Consider the following 6,000-nt stretch of genomic DNA (forward strand, 5'->3'; position numbering starts at 1 on the left):
CTGTATCTGTCTTTTTGCTTTATCATCCCGAAAGTTTGGCTTTCATAACACAATTCCCAGGTGCTGATGGAGTGCCAGCCACAACTGGAAGCTGGAAAGAAGTCTAAGCCATGCATTTTTCAGCTGAGCTACTGTCTAGTCTTTTGATAGGAAAGACGAGAGAGAGAGAGAGAGAGAGAGAGAGAGAATATGAGAAATGAGAATATGTGCATTGTGTTCGCAACTAGCAGAGTCTCCTATTAATTTATTTCTCTTTACACTTAGGCAAATAGTTCTTAAACACTTATTATGTGCTGGACACTGCTAGGCACTGGAGATGAGTAAAGAATGAACTTTGCTATCTGGAAGCCTATATTCTATAGGGATAGGAAAGTATCACTTGATTAATTAAGTTATTAATAAACTGCAACTGGTAAAAATGCTGCAGAAACACAGAGGATGCTCTAAGCTTCTTAGAAGCAACATGGGTCTTTGTTTCTTCAGTAACTGTCAGTGGTTCTGCATTCAGAATGTGCTCAGTAAGTGTCCCGACAGACATCCTTCCTGTCTGACCTAGGGCTCGTCAGGCTGATCCCAAACATGTATGTAAACTGTCCTCACATGAATTTCTGAAATCAAAATAGCAGCGTAGCTATGCAAGCAAAGCCAGTCCCTTTCCATTCCGTTTTAGTTTTAAGCATTGTGACTCAAAGCCCAGGCTGCCATATATACTATCTTTTTTTTTAATTTTAGATTTTTTAAAATTGATTTTTAGAGAGACAGGAAGGAAGAAGCAGAAAAAAAAGAAACATGGATTGGTTGCCTCCTGCACCCTCCCCCCCCCTCCCCCCCCCCCACTGGGGATCTAGCTTAATACCCTGGCCTGTGCCCTGACTGGAATCCAACAGGCAACCTTTCTGTGCACAGGAAGATGTTCAACCAACTGAGCCACACTGGCCAGGATGCAAAATATACTCTTAAGTAAAGTCTTGTAGAAACTCTATCTCTATATTAAGTGAATTCACCTCCATTGCTGTTTACACTAGAGAGGCCAACTGCTCAAATATTTTATTAAATTATTTCTGCAGTAAATTAATATGAATTTTGCTCAGTGATGTTACAACTTGGGTGGCTCAAAAAACAAAACTGAACTCAATTGTCCCTCCAGAATATTATTTGTATTATCATTTTTTGCTTTTATGTCCTGCTTCTTATGTAAATAAGCTCTGTGGTGGGTGTAGAATGTAAAGTTGTTTTAGAAGAGTCTAGAAACCAATGCATTTGGGGAGTAAATAAATTCACTCCAACCATATTAACCTTAAATATTACTCTGACTTGTGCAGGCTGGAGCTTCCCCACACTCCTGCACAAACTCATCCAGAGACACATAAATAAGACACTGTCAAAAATATCCCCATTATTATCCAGTATCATCCAGTCAGTTCAGAAAACAATAACGATTGAAATATGTCTGTACTAGAAGATACCTTCCTTTTATTGCCTTAAAAGATATTTCTCTGTGGTTTTCTTTTGCTATAAGAGAGCAATGGGCAAACTCGGAAATTTTTCAATTTCTTTTGTGAACCTAAACTAGCCAGCTCTTTTATAGGGATTGTATAAGTAAACTCCTACTCAGATATTTTGTTTTTTACTGCTACTCAAATGCTATATTAAAAAAAAGTCTTAAAGACTGTAAGTTTCCTAACACCATAGTCAGTACGCTTTCATCTCTAGATGTTAAATTGGCAACAGAGCTCATTTCTCCCCGAATGGTCACATGTATTTTAGCTCCAAAACACCATGTTAAGTTTAAGAACCCATATACCTGCTACTATTTAGAGTTGATTTTAGAACAGTCTTAGGTTTACAGAATTATTATGAAGGTAGTACAAAGAGTTCTCCTGTCCCCCACACTCAGTTTTATAAAACCACCTATTATCAACATCTGACAGTAGTGTGGTCCATTTGTCGCCATTAGTGAGCCGATGTTAATACATTATTATTAACCAAAGTCAATACATAATCAAGTTTCCCAGACTTCCTCATTTCCCCCCTAATGACCTTGTTCTGTTCTAGGATCCCAGTCAGGACACCGCAGTCCATTTATGTAGCTGTGTCATGCCTACATAGACGCCTTTGGTTGTGACACCTTCTCAGACCTTCCTTGCTTTTGATGACCTTGGAGGTTCTAGGGAGGACTAGTCAGATATTTTGCAGAATTTTCCTCAGTTTGGACTTGTCTGTTTTCATGATTAGACTGGGATTATGTGTTTTTGGTAGGAAGGACACAGAGGTAGAGTGCCATTCTCATCACATCATATTAAGGGTCCAACTATCAGTGTGACTTCTCACTGTCATTAACCTTGACCACCTGGCTGAGGGAGTGTTTGTCAGGCTTTGCCACCCTGAAGGTTCTAATTTCCTCCCCTCTTCCCAGCCTGTGCTTCTGAAAGGAAGCCCACACTTAAGGATGAGGAGTCATGATCTCCCTCTTGAAGGCAAAGTATCTACATAAATTATCTGAAATTCTTTGGCATGAGAGATTCATTTATTCTCTCCCATTTATTTATTCATCAGTAATTTATACCAGTGTGGGTTCGTAGATATTCATTTAATTTTTAAAATATATTTTTTATTGATTTCAGAGAGGAAGGGAGAGGGAGAGAGAGATAGAAACATTAATGATGAAAGAGAATCATTGATCGGCTGCCTCCTCCATGCTCCCTACTGGGGACCAAACCCTCAACCAGGGCATGGGGAATTGAACTGTGACCTCCCGGTTCTTAGGTAGATGCTCAACCACTGAGCCACACCAGCCAAGCTAGATATTCATTTTATACTTTGTAATCCAATATTGCTTTATTTTCTCGTTGGTCAAATTGTTCCAGCTTTGGCCACTGGACATCCTTTGGCTCATTCTTGTGTCTCACTAACATACCCCCTAGCGTTGCTTTCTGAATACTTTCCAGCTCAACAACTTCAGTCCTTGAAGCCATTTCTCCAAGAAGTCCTGGTCCCTTTTATTGATGAATGGTATTAAAAACCAAGATCTGGGTGCCAGCGCCTAGAGTTTTTGAAATATTGCCTTGTATATTACTGTACAATAAATGCCTAGTGCAGCTTAAAAGAAATTAATTGTTATTAATGTTTGCCTTTTGCATCTTATCCTCATACTTGCTTAAAGCAAGCAACTAAATTATGTAACATTGTACTAAATTTTCCAGATAAGAGACTCCATTTTGCCTACCATTTTTGTCTGATTATGAAAAATAAATCTACTTTCAGAAAGACAATGGGGAAGAGCTGGGGTAGGGGTGAAGAAAACACAGTCAGAGGTAGCGTAACAAAAACAGGCAAAGGTCTCCTCATAATGTCCTTATTCCGCTTTTATAACAATTTCTTCAGAAGACGAGCGTTCTCATGTCTTCACTGATCGCTTCTGATATGGGAAAATGAGCGCATTCTGAGGCATACTGAAGTGGCAGCTCATAATTCTCCCAAGAACACACACAAATTCCCATATGAATATATCGATGTATCTCCTATAGCCGACTTACAGATCGTGTATGCGTGTGGGTGCGCATGCGTGCTCACACCCGAACTGCACATACACACACAGTTTGAAGACGCACCGGCCTGTGACCTTTGCTTTTCTACCTGTTCATTTTGTCACTGGCTTTTATGCACGTTCTCATTTACGTTGCTGAGGGGGAGCAGAGAGAGCTATACACAAGAACAGATTATCTTTTAGAGCACTCAGGGGTTAGCTTCATTTCCCCCTCTTCTTTTTATGAAGAAAATGATAGCAAACATAAACCGGAGCCCTTAAAGAAGAAAATGCATGAAAGGATACAAGCAGACCTCCAGCTTAGCGGGAGGGCCGGGGCTAAAATATGCAATGCGGACACGTGCCCACTCTATCTTCAGCACTTAGAAAAAGATAAAAGTGGTCTTGAAAGTGAATGAAGTTGACTCTCAAGAAGTGGGTTTTAGATGCTGAATGTTTAATTCGCTGATAAAAGGGACCTGGTTTCCTGCACACGGCTGCCATAAATAAAAAAATGGGGGGGGGGGGGGAAGCACATCTTAAAAGAGAAGCAATGAGCAGAAACTGACCTTTCTGTGAGCAAGCAGATGAGAGAAGGTATTTGGCTAATCCCAGCTGTCTCTGATTGGCCAGGCGGCCCCGTGTTGAAAATGTCTCCATCTGCGCTAATCTGCTCTCAGTTGGATGAGCTGAGGCCTTCAGAGTTAACCTGACATTTAACAATAATTACCCTTTCGAATGACCCCGGCCCAATCGCCTGCTCTCTGAGAAATCTCCTTTTTCTGTGCGTGCTCCCAAACCCAGCGACTTTTGTGTTAGAGATAGGGGAGAAAAAAAGATGAGATGATAATGCTGGGGTGTGGGAACACACGGAAGTGTGTGGTTGTATGTATTTATAAATCTATACATTATATATACATACTTACACGTTATCATGCATGAGAACTGGGGATTGCTAACTGGTAACAGGGCCTGTTTTCATGGCTCCCTTTACTGTCTCGAATTGTGTAGTTTATCAATAATACCTTGTGGTATGAAGACAAAAGCAAAGGAATGATATCACCAATTCAAGTGGGGGGTGGGGGGATTTGTTTACTGGCTATTCTCCGAGAGTCAGAGTTCCAAGCACTTGAGTGTCCCTTATCAGACGCCAGGAGAAATGGTGCATGAAACAGGTTCAGATGGAAGAGCCGAGGTCAGAGGTCAGGGAGGCTAACTGTAGATGAAATGTGGCCATTTCTTTTTACCTGAGGCTGGCTTCATCTTTTCTTAGAAAGGTCATTGTGATAAAAACAAAACACACATCTCAAAAAGAAATCCATTCTGGGGTTTTATTTGCCTAAAAAAGATAATAAAACAGCCTTTCCCAGTTTAGGCCTGCATTTTCCCAGAGCTTCCCTATGAGGGGCCAGGGTAAGATAAGGCAGTCTCTAGCACTAATAGTAAGGAGGGTCCACGGGCTGAGGGTTTGCATCACATAGGCCCCCAGAAGTTCAAGGACTTGTCCTAACCTTGTCCAAAATACCAGGCCTGGACGGCTTGGCAAAGTGGTCTGGAACTCCCATAATCACAATTCCTTTTAAAATCTGTTATATTTGCTTTTTTCGGTGCACTTTAAATATCAATATATTTATTTTTTAATATCTATTCCTACCTCCTCTATAAAAATACAGAAAAGGCAAATAAGGAAAGACACACAGGGATAACATACTCATGCAAGAAACTCTGTCCGTGGCCCTGTTCCTCCAGGGTATTGAGTTTTTGTTTTGATTGATTTTTGAGAGAGAGAGAGAGAGAGAGAGAGAGAGAGAGAGAGAGAGAGAAAGAAAGAAAGAAACATCGATGTGTTGTTCCACTTATTTATGCATCCAGTGGTTGATTCCTGTATATGCCCCGACCAGGGATCAAACTTGCAACCATGGCGCATCGGGTGGATGTTCGAACCAATGGAGCTACCCGGCCAGAGTCAGTGTAATTAGTTTTGAGCTGACCCTGCAGCCCATGCGACGAGGTTGGGGACAGCAAGCACAGTCTGGTCTCGTGCACACTCTCCGGGTCCGTAAAGCCACCTCTGCGGGTCAATCCCATGTGTTTATTATCTGGGGAACCCTTTCCTTGAAACAATCCCCAGACCCATTACAGTCTGCCTACCTACTTCTCTGGGTTTGAATTATTAATAATAACTACTACTTTACTTTTATTCCACACTCAGCCCCCCAAAACATTGCAAGCCCCCAATGAAGTGGCCATTAATTTTTTTGAAACTATGAACCAATTGCTGTTCTTACAGAAGGAATGCTTTTGCATAAAGTGGTACCTAAAATCGTCTCTGGCCTGCTCAGAACCTTCATTATTCAAAACTTAACTTGAAAAGAAATCATTTGGGGTTTGATACACTGGCAGACTTCAGTTGCTGTAGTGTGACAGTTGGATGATTTCCAAAATGAAAAAGATATTTGCTCAGTATGCCTTGC

Source organism: Myotis yumanensis, unplaced genomic scaffold (assembly GCF_028538775.1).
Source record: "Myotis yumanensis isolate MYYU_CA2020_CCGP unplaced genomic scaffold, mMyoYum1.0.hap1 SCAF_20, whole genome shotgun sequence".
NCBI lineage: Eukaryota > Metazoa > Chordata > Mammalia > Chiroptera > Vespertilionidae > Myotis > Myotis yumanensis.